The 13,978-nt window shown below is 38.1% G+C and overlaps 1 long non-coding RNA gene across 3 annotated transcripts; it reads left to right on the top strand.

Moving 5' to 3' along the window:
• Window positions 1–1,510: 1,510 nt before the first annotated feature.
• On the top strand, window positions 1,511–3,725 carry LOC308408750. Of its 3 annotated transcripts, XR_013973841.1 has the most exons (5): window positions 1,550–1,615; window positions 2,031–2,088; window positions 2,211–2,376; window positions 2,614–2,709; window positions 3,061–3,725. It is a non-coding gene; the product is annotated as an uncharacterized lncRNA (long non-coding RNA). The 3 variants fall into 3 exon arrangements; XR_013973840.1 differs by lacking the exon at window positions 2,031–2,088 and having other exon boundaries at window positions 1,511–1,615; XR_013973842.1 differs by lacking the exon at window positions 1,550–1,615 and having other exon boundaries at window positions 1,622–2,088.
• Window positions 3,726–13,978: the final 10,253 nt, after the last annotated feature.

Here is a 13,978-nt window from a genome sequence, read left to right as displayed (position 1 = left end):
TTTAGCCTTTTCACCTCTTATTAGCACAATACTAAGCAGCTTCTGCTAATTTCACCAGAATTGTCAGTCTCTCCACCTCTTCTTTGTAAGAATCAGTTTGGTCCAGTAAGGTGAGACGCCGCCTATAGATCAGAAAGGCCAGGTTCGAATCTCGCTCAGGGCAATGTTTTTTGTTTTTTCAACTTTTTCTGCTTTTTTCAGCAGAAATCTTCAGCGTAAGGCATCCACACAGCATTTTCGCAGGAAATGCAATTTTTTCTAGTAAGGTCTGTTTCCCAGGCAGCCTTTCAGTTCATCCCCAAAGGTCAAGCCTCTCTGATCAGCAGAGAAAAAAAAAGATTTCAGCGCAAACCTCACAGTGTTAATGTTAATGTTTTTTTCTTTATTTTCATGACTGTTTACATTGTCGATTCTCACTGAAGGCATCAAAACTATGAATGAACACCTATGGAATTGTGTAGTAAACAAAAAAGTGCGAAATAACTCAAAACATGTTTTATATTTTAGATCCTCTCCTTTGATTACTGCTTTGCACACTCTTGGCATTCTCTCCATGAGCTTCATGAGGTCCTCCAGACCTACTGAAATACCTGTTGATTTCAGAAGGGTGAAACAAGCCTTTTCATAAATCATAGGAGAAAATTTGTGCCATGTAAACAACTCGGCTCTATCCAAAAATGAAAAACGTATTAGGAATTCAATTCCACACTTCTTTTATTTTTTTATGTACACAGATTTGTACATTTTACCTTTTACTAAAGAAAATGATATTTGCCAGTGAAGGTGTTCAATTTGTGTAGTGATAATTGAAAAAGAATCTGAAAAACACACACCACTTTACACTGCTGTTATCTTTGCAGTAATAAAATAGTCGCTTACTTGGCATTCGAAGAGCAGATATTGTATGATTTGTATTTTAACACTGCTCATTTCAGCACCTTTCATTAAACTGAGTTGTCTACACTGTAAACCCGAATGTTCAAAGTAATTAAACAGATTAAGTAGTGTATACTCAAAGTCTTTAAAAAGTTCTGTTAACTTAAATATGTCAAGTTCGTATAACATGTTCTTCTTTTTGACTAAATGAAACTAATAATATTTGATTGAATTTAACTATTTCTATATTAAGTAAGCATCACTTAAAATAATAACTTAAGCACAACGTAACACAGTTAAGTTAGGACATATAAGAATGGTAAAGTCCTGTTATTTTTGTTGTTTCAAGTAGGTAGGATTTAATAATAAACTTAATTTATGTAGCACATGCTAAAATACAATAAAATCTCAAAGTGTTTCACCAAATAAGTAAAATCAAATTGTCTTAAATGCATTAGTGGAAGACAAAATGTATTTATTTTAATATTCATTGTTTTATCACTGTGTCCTACATATATATTTTTAATTTTTTCCGTAAGTGTTGAGCAGCTGCAGGAATAAATTTTTATTCCGAGTTAATCTCTGATTCACCCTCCGAAGCGGAAGGCGGCGCTAATGAGCATTAATACGAAACACAGAAGAAGTAAAGGTATATGGGCGGGAACAGCACCAAAGAGGCAACACGGACGACTGGAGAAAGTTGGACCTAAAGGCAGCAACTAGCATCACTGGACTTACAGTAAGTTTTCAATGTTGATATTAGTTTATTGTTAAAATACGAATATTTAGTTGTATTTTGGGTGCGTGTCGAAAAGAATAGCAGAAATGTCGGTCCGTGTTTTTTATGTGCTTTGCTGCTCTCCCCGAAGGAAACTTTGCGCTTGCAGAGCTAGCATTAAGTTGTTGTAATGAGGGTCGCAGGCTGTTTAAAAAGTTAGATACTACTTGCTCTAGAGGTGGCGCCCGGTCGCCTAGTATGAAACAAAGTATTTTAATCTCTCTAAATTTTTAAACCCCCTCTCATGACTCAGAATAGTTGGGTCCAAACAAGCCCGTTGTCCCTGCAGTTACACAACGGAGATGCCTGTCTGCAGTGAGAGTGCTTTCAAGCAGTTTTCTTGTTAGAAACGCTATATTTTAAACTATATGTGCAGGGTTAGGGTTGTGAAGGAGCTCTTGGACCTCTGGCCTGCTCTAAAAATGGAGTCTGAGGTAATATGGATCAGCTCTGTTTAAAATGAAAATTGTAATTCTTACTCATGTGGCAGCTTTTTGCTGCTTTATAAAGATGTGCGAGATTCTTCAAATTGAACTGTATTGTCCTTCTGCTGTAGTTGTATGCAGAGTTTCAGCGGATTACAAATCAGAACCTGCCCAATACATTCTACGCTGAACTTGACCGCCATCTTCCTCGACTGATGACCTTATTCAGCCAGGGCATCAAAAACTGGGAAGACAGCAGATGCCCTGGTTGAAATTCTAAGAATTCACAATGAACAGGTAATAATAGATTGTTACACATTTCATAGGTTGAACCAGTGGAACATTGGACAGGTTCAATGATTTAAATGAGCTTTTTGAATTTTGCTATTACTCCACTTTGTGTTTTCTATTTGTCTGACTGTATTAAAGATGTGAACAGGTTATTTGTGGACATATGTTCTGATTTGACTGTTGTTTTTGTTGTTGTTCAGTAAACTCACCAGTATATAAAATTCTGTTTTTATCTGGAAATAGGAAATCCATGATATCCACACCAAGTGCACTACCGTTCTCCCTGCCCTTCCTGTCTATCTGCATGAGGATGTCTCTGGATTTTTCAGAACCTGCACTGTGAGTGTCCTTAAGTATCTAACAGATACTACTGTGTATATAAACAGTGCATCAAAGTACAAACATGTATTTTGATGCACTGTTTGGACTTACACAGGAGTAGACTAAACAAAGGTATTTCCTTTAGCTTAGTTTCAGTCTATCTCACACCACTTGATTCTCTGGTGAATTAGCTGATTTATGTGTGCAGAACATGGATCTTCTGTTTTTCACCTCTTACAGTGAGACTCAGGTCTCCCTTGTAAAAGAGGTATTGGATCTCAGTGGGAGTTGGTAAAATGAGAAATTATATGTCGTCTGTTGTATTTCTTGGGTTAGATTGTGATTAGTATCTCTTTTTCATTAATTCAGGACGAATCTGATGAGTTGGAGCTTGATGGTGTTGAAGTGGCCCTCTTCACTGTCATCAGTGACCATCACACAACAAGTCCAGTTCACTACCAACCTGTGAAAATCTCTGTCGTCATTGAAAGTGATGCCGTGTTCAGTCTCCCCAGATTTGGTGAAGCCTTCCTAGTAATGTTTGGACTGATCTATGCACTTCACCACAGCTACCCCAAAGCCCTGACCAACACTTTAGAATTTACTCAAAAGATTTTATTTGGTCTAGAAAGTGGTAAACTGTCACCCAGGTTACAGACCCTCAAGAATGACTTGGTTATGTAGGAACTCATCTGAAAGAAGGATGCAGGGTGAAGCATTATAAAAGGCTAGTTCAAAGTTCTCTCCTTTCATCTAAATAATGCCTCAAAACATTATTAGATTACTCTACAGGTGTTCAGCCAATAGGTCCAAACTATACAACGTGCCTTTGTTCTCATTAACATAATGCAAAGCAACACTAATGTTTTGTATGTTTTAATGTTTTTCGTAATACTATTTCCAAAACATTGTGGGCTGCGCAAGATGACCTAAATTTCACTGTTTGATACTGGTTAATGTAAAACAAATAGCATTGTAATTCACTCAAATTGCTGCCTTGTTGTCTTATTCAGATATTAGCCAGAGAGCCAAAAGCACATTTTGATATTATTACCGTATTTCCCGGACTACAAAGCGCACCTGAATATTAGCCGCACAAGCTAAAATCAGGGGAAAATCCTGTTTTGTACATACATTAGCCGCACCTGACTAAAAGCCGCAGGTGTTTCAATGTTGACTTATCATATGTAAGAGAATATGCACAAAGGGAATTGTCAGGAAAGAGATGGCTGTTTGGAGACACACCCCTTTTATTAATATTTTGAAAAACAAGTTATGGGTACATATTTGCACATGTAGTACATAACAGTAACCTACAGCACACCAGAAAATAGATTCGGACTACCTTTTAGGCTCAGGTGCAGTGACACGGCTTTAACAAGAAGAAAAGTCAGTCATTCACCATCTTTCTCTTCTTCCTGCGCTCTAAAACCACCAAAGTCCTCTTCTCCAATGTCGGAAACGAACAGGCTCAGGATGGCTTCGTCATCCACTCTCCGCTTCTCTCCTTCGTTGTCACTTTCAAAACCAAAGAAATCCTCGTTGTCAGTGTCAGAGTCGAACACCCTCAGAAGGGCCGTGGCGGTGTCCTCCTCTCCATCATGCAGCAGTCCAGCCCTTCAAAATCCGTTGGTGATCGTGGATGTTTTCGCACTTTTCCACGCTGTCAGAATCCACCGGTGGAGTTGGGCATAACTTGCTTTTCGCAAGTTTATCGCCGCTCGTCATCCACGCCTCCCGCTGAATGCGCAGCGCTACTTTGAAGTTTGTTTTTCGCGCTACTTCGTACGGCACTATGTTGCCTGGCGGACGGACATGTGACTAACATACCACTCTTGAACCCCGATCCTTCCGCCAGGCAACGTAGTGCCGTACAACAGCGGAACAAACAAAACAAATCGTCTTACGATATCACAAAAATCATGGAAAATCCATAGAAAAGCCGCACCTGACTAAAAGCCGCAGGGTTCAAAGCTTGTGCAAAAAGTAGCGGCTTATAGCCCGACAATTACGGTAATTATTATTTTTCATTACTCTGACAGTTTTCCTGACTAAACAATTTTTGGTCTACTTATTTTAATTTATAAATGTTTTTGTTAATTATTTTTAATTTATGTAATTTTTTTTTTTAAATGTATTTAATTTCAACATAGTGCTAAAAGGGAGCAGGCAAGATACTGTTCAATGGCAGATGTTTATGACTTTTGCATATTAAGTTACCGATACTCAGTGTAATTGAGGCAATCAATTGCCTCAAAAATTTTAAGTTTTGGGTCACATGTTTTTAAGTATCAAGTAGTCAACATATTTGACTAACGTGTACTTAAAATAATGACAACACAAACTAATAAACATTTGAGTTTTGTTAACATAAAAATGTTGTAGTGTACTTATTTTTTATAAGTTCTGTGAACTTATTTCTTTGAATTTGTAAACTTGAAACTTTAAGTCATATTAACTGCAAATATTTGAGTTGACCGTTCTCAAAAGATACAAGTACCATGTAATCCAAACTTTTATGTTCTGGAAAAATTTGGCTTTTGAGTTGATCAACTCAAAAAAATTGAGGCAATCGATTGCCTCAATTTTTTTGAGTTCTGGTAACTTATTCGGGTTTACAGTGTAGAAGTCTTCATATTGCTGAGTTGTGATCATCTTACATCAAACACTTGTACAGCAGCAAGCTTTATTCACAATTCCACTGCCCTTGAAAATTCTATTATAGAAATCCATTTGGTGGACTGAAATGACTTATTCCACGAAGCCTTTGAACCTCTGCAGAGCTGGTCAGCCTGCAGACGTGTGGCAGGTTCCCACTCAGACATAATGACAAGCGCGTGGTGCAAAGTGACAGGTCGACACCTCGCCTCCCTGTAGAGAGGTCACACGGAAGGTGGTGACACTTATCATCTCTTCAGATGTTGTCAAATGCCCGCCGTGGAAAGACATGCAATCAATACAGCTTGACAGATGATGGAAGTGTAAGGAGTGGGCTGAAAGACATGGTGGCTCTATGATAACCCGGGCTGAGGCCATTTTTTTAAGAAAGTGTGATGTCTTGTATCATTAACTCTCGGCACATCCGTTCAGTATAAAAATATAGCTTCAAATTACACATTTTCCATTCAAGTCTTTCCTTTGGGGTTTTTCTTTATTAGAGGGGCTGTGGTTTTAAAAGTCCTGAAGGTCTTTGGTTGATATTGCTGCTGTTAAATTTACAGGGTCGATGTCTGATCTGTGATTTTTTTATTTGGCAAAACTAGTTAAGGTTGATACTAACGAGGTCATGACCATCACTCTGAATATCCACAGTGCTTTCAGTTCAATAGGTTCAATTTACTCTGGTGCTTGACTCTAAAAGAAATGGTAGAAACAGAGATAAAACATCCAACCTGTTCTCATTCCTAGGCTCCGGATTAGGATGGTATCACCAGTGCCATCCTATCTTCTGTCTAAGTAAGCTTTTGTCATCCAACAAGATTGGTGAAATAAAGACAACAACACAAACAAGAAACACTGAGAGCACAAACCTCCACCTGGGGAGTATATCATTGTTTGCAGTAGTATTGTATTTTGTACATATTTGAGTAGTGGCAAAGGTGTGAATAGAAAGTTTCAAAAGTGTACCAAAAGTCAAAATTTCAAACAGGATACTGTGGTTTGGTTCCCATGTGAGACGTTTGTGTTTGTATTTAATTTGGCTTACTCTAGGTTAAGCACCAAAAAATGTATTTATAGAAAAAAGACTATGGTTTAGTTCAAAATAAAACTGTTAGCAGTCTTGTTGCTGGACTGACACAGCCAGCGGGTCAAGGCACCAACACTAAAGGAAACCCTGCATGTGTCTCTCCCCAGCAGTTTTGACAAAAGGGCAGTTTGACACCCCTGGAAAGAGAAAAGTCTCCAAAATCACACAGGTACATAACATAGAAAATAACTTTCACCTACTGCACAAAAGGCAAGCAAAATGGCTTGAAGTTAAGTACGGATGGGATTTCTTGGTGAAACAGTAACTTTAAAGTTGTCCTCCCTGATTGAAAGCCTGTTTCACTTTTCTTCACTCTTCTTAGATGTGGATACAAGTGGGGCTCATTTGATATAGAATCCAACTGTGACTGCAGTAAACTGAGAGATTAAACCAACAGGGTACAGCAAAAAAAGAGATTTCCAAGAGATGTTCGATGCAATGGAATATCAAGTATAATTTTACAGTTATCATCTCCCACAGGCTATAACAACATTTATTGTAAAACCCTTTTCAAATGCTGTGTTTCATCTATAGTGAGCTGGATTGTCTTGGATTGTGAAGCAATGAAACACAGAAATGACTTTTTTGTTTAAAATGAACACCTCTGTTGGATTTCACTCCTAGGTTCTCTCCTTCTCCACTTGTTTCCTGTAATCATTTTTCCTGTCACTTCTTAAGAAAAAATATAAAAGACTCCTAAAGAACAATAAAAAGTCCCAGATTCAGGTCTACCCAGAGGGACCCTATATTGTGGAATTAAAGCTGTAATTAAAATACCCATGACCTTACGCTTACACTTGAAGACAAAATATGCAGTCCATGACACATTTTATTTTTTATTGATCGTTTTTTTTATCGTTTTCTTCTTTTTTACTACCCACTGAAAGGGTCATGATGACGTGCACATTGGAAAATGACCCTAAAAGGTGCCCAGTGTGATACAATAAGAAGCCTAAGAGTTGGGATATTAATAGGCTGAGCAGACATAACATGTAATGAATGATGCTATAAAATGCAATATGCAATATGTTTCCCAAGTAAACATGTCAAATCCAGAAAAAATATTTGACTGCAGTCTGGTGGCACAGATTTGATTCCAGGAACCAATCTTGCTACCGATTTCCTAATGTCACTTTAATATTAGTCAGAGGGAAAATGGCAAAGGAAGCAATGAGTCATGGGTGATATTTCTCTTGGGGAGTCTTACACATGGTAAACATGGTTATGAAGGCCTGACAGCCACTCACATAAACAACCATATTAGTCTACAACGTTAAACTGTACTCCTAACTGCCAACTGACAGGTGGATGTCAAAGCACATGGAGTGTGTTGTTATTGAATGGAGTTGGAAGACATCACTACAGTGATCCTGAATCTGTGCACCTCCCCATGTGCAGCTGTCCAGATGCTGGCCTGTAAACAGCCACGAAGACTGAAGATTAATGTATGGTCTGACACACAGAAATTAATCAGGGGCAGCAGCACAGTGATCACAATATCTGTTTCCAATCATAAAGTGTTTTCCTGCCATAACTGAAGATGGAAAGTATTTGGTGACCTCACTCCAGTCGGCAGGGAAAGAACGTAACACTGAGCTTAATTTTTGTTTGTCTTTCCTTTTTATCCCCATTTCACCTGTTTTATTTCTGTGATTTATAGCTTACTTTAGGTTTAATTTTGTTTTATTATTTTTTGACTGCACTCTGTGTTAAAAGATCAAAAGACAGTGAGATTATTACTATACTGCAAGATAACCTATCAATGAAACCTGGGCCCTGAAGCTGGTTTTCTCTGATTGCCAAGTTATAATCCAGCTCTAAGGAAACAACAGTTTCCTGCACTGGAGAGACCACTTGTTGTCATTTTGACATTTTAAAACACTCTGTGGTCTGTGTAGTGAAACGCACATATGCTTATCCCTTAGCTGGATATTAATAAAATAAATACACAGATGTACGTCTTGATGGATGCATTGATGGATTAGTGGATGGTAATAATGATTATGCAGGAAAAATAAACTGAATAAGTTCTTCTGGAACTTATGGAAAAATAATGAGCTGTAATCTTCACAGTGAGGAAGAAACTGAAAATCCTCCTTTTATCTTTAAGACAACATCAAGGTAATGTAACATGAGATAAAATGTTGAAAAAAAATTGATATAAGAATATATGTTTTAATGAATCCTTAATCATCTGTAAAATAAAACATGAAAAACGGCTAAATAAAATGAATACAGTCAAATATATGCTCAGTGTAAGAGTTCTTAGACTACTGCACCACGCTGTGTTGACATTATGTTGTTAGCTCACTCCTACAACTGTTCCTCTTTCCCACCTCCATGCTTCCAGCTGTTACCCAATGTAAGGCTGCTGATGCGTGGTGTAGTAAACACCATCAAAAATAAAATTAATGGATGAACCAACTTTTTTGAGGCAGGATCACACCCGTCTTAGTGTATCGCTGTTTAGAACACTGCTATTTAAGTTAAGTTCATTCCAAATTCCTCATTATTGACCTCAGACTTAAGCAGAGAGCAAACATGAAATTCAACTTTAATGTTAACGGCCATCACTGGTGATAAGATTTAGGTCTGTGGAATCAAAGAATCAAAGACCAAACAATAGTTTTCAGTGGAGGAGTTTGCGCCAGGTCTCCAAGGCTGAAGGTACTGCATCAGGTCAGGAGCATGCATGTTGTTTGTTCGTGGCGTGGTGCCGTGTGAATTTGTGAATTATATCTCATAATAATCAGAAAGCTAGAGAAAAGCAAATGAATAAGCATGTTCAGAGAAAAGCAAACCTTTGGAAGCACATCCTTTATCCAACCCAAAGAGTGTCATTAGACATCAGCTGGATTTAAGTAGCAACTGATGTTATAAACATGCCGAAAATATCCCTTAGACCCAATGTGCCCACTACATACATGCACCTGGAGTCCTGATGCATGTATGCAGTGGACAGCAATGTTAACATAATTCAGGAAAATATTCGATTATGTTTTTTTATGGCTTAAAATGCATAAAAAATCTATAGAAAACAACAGTGCTGGCACAAGTATATGTAATATTTAGAGATCTAATGCTCACTATCGGCTGTTCCTCTTTGGCCTCTATAGTTTGTTTATATATTTAACTTTTTTTACAACGTAATTTTTATATAGAGTTAATTTATCTCTGAAGATGAGCAGATATGTTTGGGAGTTTTATCCCCTGAACATGTGTTTCTTTTCATTCACTTTGATATTAGACTACATTTGAGAAGCATAGCTGCACCCAGATTCATTATTAGTCCATGGAACATAAAAATATTGACTTTTGAGATCCATGGCCCAACAATACTGAGATTGGTACTGAGGTTGGATTGGAGTTTTGCTCAGTGGCATTGGCCTTCCTTTATTATTTTTTCTTATGCTGCTCCATTTCGCCCAGTGTTCCAGGCAGGAAACCAATGGTTTACTCCTCTTTTACTATTCCTTTTCCCCTTACATAAATCCTTTTGTCATTCTCCACAGTTGGTGCAAGGCTTAATGTTAACACCCTGAAACTAGCAATGATTGCATCAGCTGAGACTTGTAACATTTACAAGAGATGAGAAAAGCCATGATACTTAATACACTGGAGAAAAAAACACAACGTGAACAATGGTTGGATAAGCTGATTAACAAACCGAGTAGCGCGGGCTTCTTTATCACCAATATGATTACTGCCAACAGGTTTCTATACAGAGCAGCCGTGACCTTGTATTAACGAATTTCAGCCTGCTTACAATTATCATCTTACAGAGGCCATATTTAAGGCACCACTGATTGTGCCGAGGCACTAAGTACAGATTTAAAGGGAAACTATTTCATTCAGTCTTTGAGAACACTTATTAGTTAACTAGGAGAGCAGTAGCGCTGTGAGTCAGCCTTATTTTCCTTCTCCGTGCCTGTGAAATGGAATCAAACTGGGGTGAGATAATGCCTGAGTTGGCAGTCAGGCACTGTGCCCACATCCTTTATCCAGGAAGTCGGCTCCAACAAGAGCAGTGCACTCCTGCCACCTGCTGGGCTGATGTGAATGTGCAGCTCACAGAACAGACACATGGCAGACTGACAGGTCCTGACCACTTGGCTGTGCTCAAAATGTTAGAAAAGGTCAGGACATTCTCTTGGCTCGGCTGTCAGATTTGCTGCAGTTACTCTCCAAAGGATTTCTCTCTCTCTTTCTCTCTCTCACACACACACACGCACGCACACACAACACACACAAATCCACCTGCTTTGATCAACCACTACGTTGTACAGCCAAAGGTTAAATGCCTTTCTCAAGGGGACATTGGCAATATTTCTTGTATACTGTTGTGACTGATCCCACTGCAGTTCAGTGAATACAAACAGCAAGTCTATTTACTACCTCTATGGCTCCTTACACAGATCATTACTGCTCCTGCACATTTAACATGTAAGACAGTGTATGGCATTTTTCTTCATTACAAATTCAGTGGCTCATGAATTAGCATTTTCATAAAGCAGTTATTCTTGGCCATTTAGCAATACTGAAACTAGACAATGAGTGCTAAGCAGTTTGAAACTGAAGAAATTAATTGGAATGGAAGTTACTGGCAACTATTTCAGGCACATCATGTAAAGTAACATGAGGGACAGGAAGTAGTACCGTCCAAAAAGAGTATTTTTCTGTTAAAATTGACATTAAAAATCTATGAATCTTAATTATGTTGAATGGCTGGCAGTCAACAAATGAAACGGTAATTAACAAAGGCAGAAGGTTCTGGCGACCCAATGAGGCTGCCAGCTAGGATTTGTATTTAGCCTAGCATCTTGTTTAGTACATGCCCAACATCAGGGGATGAATCTAGATTACAACATGTTGTAATTTGTATTGCTGAATGTTGTGCCAGCAGACCCAATGTTTTCATTTAACAGTTAATGTTTAATACCCCCAGTAATAAAATATAGCACAACTGATGTCAAATTTACATGACTGAAGGCATAAAATCCTGATCTGAGAGAGTTGTTCTTCATTATCAGTATGGAATAACATGTAAATTCTGCAGGTTAGTATTTGATTATAAGATGAGATGCTTTCTGTGTCACAAGTTGCTGTTATCATTTCATTGTTGAACTTGATTTTTTCATTGCCTATGATCATCAAATTATAGTAACTACTCAAGACAACATCTTGTTCTTGTTCAATGTCACAGTCACACAGTCATACTGTGCTTTCTGTATCATGTTGGAAGAGATGTGTGAAGAAGAAGTGTTGTTTGACACAATCACTTCTGAGAATCTGAGCATCATGACTTAAACATTAATGATAAAACTGGGCATCACTTAAAGTGTGTGCTGCATTAAAACCAACCAAACAGCACCTTTTGGCTCTTTTTTTTCTTTCCTCTATAAATGACTTTTAAGTTGACTCACCCTGGATGTTAAATGTCAGATCAACAGACCTAAAACAATTATTATGCAGAGGGTTCCTCACTGCCAAAGATTGCCAGAGAACTTGTTTTCTATATGAAAACTTGGACAAATGAAAAAGAAGAAAGAATAAGTGGAAAGAAATGTGCAGAATCCCAGTGAGCAGCTTAGACATCAGTCTGATGTTTGTTATACAGCAAAGAAATTCTAAATTCATTTTAAGCACCGGGTGATCAGAAGAGGGCGCTGTCTCCTTTCTTCATACAGAACCTAAATTTGGAAGAGTTCCTGAGGAAAGATGAAATACGTGTTGTCTATTTAAGTATTGAAAATGATGAAAACTTTACAGTAAATGATTCAAAAAGTCAAAAATGACCCCAAAGATATTCAGTTAGTTTTTACCTGAAATGAAAAAAATAATCAAACACTCACATTTAATCGCTTAATACTTTAAAATAATTAATTTCAATTCATTTTAAATACTCTTTAATACTTTTGTGAGTGTAAAATGTGAACACTACAGTCAGACTATCTTTAAGCAACAAGAATGGAATCTAGCCTCAGTTGGACTCACTCCTTGCTCTCACACTATACACACAGCAGAGAGGTCACACATGGGAGTCTGGTCTCATTCTGTAGTTGAGACAGTTATTTCCTCCTGTCATTCTCCCGGGAGCAGCAAGGTCTGAAGCGCTGTGGGAGTGCTCTACAGTGCTGGGGGCACATCAGCGGGGTTTGAGGCTGGCTCCAGCAGCCCCCCAGGGGAACAGCTTGATTAATTGAGCTGGCAGATTTATGATGGGCCTAGCAGCTACTCGAGGTGTGTGTGCTCTTGTGTGGGTGTGTACCTGTGAGTGTGTGTGTAAATTACCATGTATGTTTGAGCTGTATGTATCCGTTATCCGTGCACAATGCCGGTGTGTATGCACAATTACTGCCTGTGTTTAGACATGTCTGTGTGTTTTCAGAGCTATTTGTGTATTTGTGTATGTGTGCACGTGTGCGTTGGTCTTTACAAGCCTGATTGTGTGTTTCTGTCTCTCTAAATGAGAGACATGAGTGTCTCTGTTTACACATTTGTCTCTGTTCATTTATATCAGTTCCTGTGTCTGTATGTGTGTGTGCCAGGGTGTGTGTCTGTCTACGTAAGTGTTTGGAAAGAAGCTCTCTCCCTCGACATAATTACAGCTTCCAGGCCTCGGACCGGCATGGGGTAGCCTGGATGTCAGGACTGGCCAGACCCTCAGCATTCCCACCGGGGTGAGTCTGGGGTCTCCCGTCCAGTCAAAACTCTGCAAAGCCGCCCTAAGGATTGATGTGCAGTAAGTTGGATAGTCTGCAGCCAAAACATCATCAGGACCTCTCTTTGACTTCACAATCTTCACATGGCAGACAGTAGGTCGGGGTTTTTTTTTTTGTTGTTTTTGTCAAACAAACTTGAGTTAAAAACTTTATAAAAGCAAAGTCTGATGCACCAAGCAGAATATTTATGTGATATTAATTTCAAAAGACTACATTTTATCATCTATCTATAGGTTACTCTATTTTTTAACATATTGAAATTTGTTTATTAAAAATAGACTTTTTCATAAAAATTATAATATTATGTAGTCCAATATAAAGCCACAATCTTCTCAAAGATCAGCATTTTATTAATGCAGAAAAAACGTTGGACAGCTTTAAGACAGACATACGACTCAGATGTTATTAGTCCAATGAATGCTTGTTATTACTTGTTATTAGTGCCATACATCCACCTACAAGCTGAGTAAAACAACAAAAACAAACAAACATATCTTAAGAGGAATAAATGGAAACAAATTGGAAACAATAGCATTTTATGTTTTGAGTATTTTCTATGTTTCATTGTTTTTAAAACATTTTTAAATATGAATTTAAGAGCCCTGTGCTTTTGTTTTGCCACTTTGCCATCATTAAATAGATTTACCTACTCTGTAAATGGAGGAGGTTGAGGTACTGTGCAGTGGAGTTATTGCACAAACACACACCTCCACACACACAAATAAGCAGAGCCCCTGGAGAAATTCCTCAAATTTTTACTGGGGTTTTTTTGAGTGATAACTACTACTAGAGAGTGCAGATGAACTGTGCAGTGCAC

Source organism: Rhamphochromis sp. 'chilingali', assembly GCF_963969265.1.
Source record: "Rhamphochromis sp. 'chilingali' genome assembly, chromosome: 13".
Classification (NCBI taxonomy): Eukaryota; Metazoa; Chordata; class Actinopteri; order Cichliformes; family Cichlidae; genus Rhamphochromis; species Rhamphochromis sp. 'chilingali'.
The sequence above is the reverse complement of the archived record's forward strand: the minus strand, read 5'-3'. Positions and strand labels throughout refer to the sequence as shown.